The sequence below is a fragment of the Mus pahari genome, chromosome 3 (assembly GCF_900095145.1).
Source record: "Mus pahari chromosome 3, PAHARI_EIJ_v1.1, whole genome shotgun sequence".
Taxonomy (NCBI): domain Eukaryota; kingdom Metazoa; phylum Chordata; class Mammalia; order Rodentia; family Muridae; genus Mus; species Mus pahari.
Window position 1 is genome coordinate 85,043,895 of NC_034592.1, and position 1,480 is coordinate 85,045,374.

Below are 1,480 nucleotides of genomic sequence, written 5' to 3' on the forward strand. Positions count from 1 at the left end.
TTGTTATGTCTCCTTTTTCATTTCTGATTTTGTTAATTAGGATACTGTCCCTGTGCCCTGTAGTTACTCTGGATAAGGGTTTATCTATCTTGTTTATTTTCTCAAAGAACCAGCTCCTGGTTTGATTGATTCTTTGAATAGTTCTTTTTTTTTTTTTCCCATTTGGTTGATTTCATCCCTAAGTTTGATCATTCCCTGCTGTCTACTCCTCTTCGGTGAATTTGCTTCCTTTAGTTCTAGACCTTCTCAGTGTGCTGTCAGGCTGCTAGTGTACGCTCTCTCTAGTTTCTTTTTGGAGGCACTCAGGGCTATGCGTTTTCCCTTAGGACTGCCTTCATTGTGTCCCATAAGTTTGGGTATGTTGTGACTTCATTTTCATTAAACTCTAAAAAGTGTTTAATTTCTTTCTTTATTTCTTCCTTGACCAGGGTATCACTGAGTAGAGTATTGTCCAGTTTCCACGTGAATGTTGGTTTTCTATTATTTATGCTGTTATCGAAGATTACCCTCGATCCGTAGTGATCTGACAAGATGCATGGGATAATTTCAATATTTTTGTATCTGTTGAGGCCTGTTCTGTGACCAATTATATGGTCGATTTTGGAGGAGGTACAATGAGGTGCTGAGGAGAAGGTGTATCCTTTTGTTTTAGAATAAAATGATTTGTAGATATCTGTTAAATCTGTTTGTTCATAACTTCTGTTAGTTTCCATGTGTCTCTGTTTAGTTTCTGTTTCCAGGATCTGTCCATTGAATGAGAGTGGGGTGTTAATGTCTCCCACAATTATTGTATGAGGTGAAATGTGTGCTTTGAGTTTTACTAAAGTTTCTTTAATGAATGTGGCTGCCCTTGCATTTGGAGCATAGATATTCAGAATTGAGAGTTTATCCTGGAAGATTTTATCTTTGATGAGTATGAAGTGTCCCTTCCTTGTCTTTTTTGATAACTTTAGGTTGGAAATCAATTTTTTTCGATATTGGAATGACTACTCTAGCTTCTTTCTTCAGACCGTTTGTTTGGAAAATTGTTTTCTAGCCTTTCACTCTGAGGTAGTGTCTGTCTTTTTCCCTGAGATGGGTTTCCTGTAAGCAGCAAACTTTTGGGTCCTGTTTGTGTAGCCAATCTCTTAGTCCATGTCTTTTTATTGGGGAATTGAGTCCATTGATATTAAGAGATATTAAAGAAAAGTAATTTTTGCTTCCTGTTATTTTTGTTGTTAGAGTTGGGATTCTATTCTTGTGGCTGTCTTCTTTTAGGTTTGTTTAGGGCTTTCTTTCTTGCTTTTTTTGAGGGTGTAGTTCCCATCCTTGTGTTGGTGTTTTCCCTTTATTATCCTTTGAAGGGCTGGATTCATAGAAAGATATTGTGTGAATNNGGTTTTGTCATGGAATATTTTGGTTTCTCCATCTATGGTAATTGAGAGTTTTGCTGGGTATAGTAGCCTAGGCTGGCATTAGTGTTTTCTTAGGGTCTGTATAA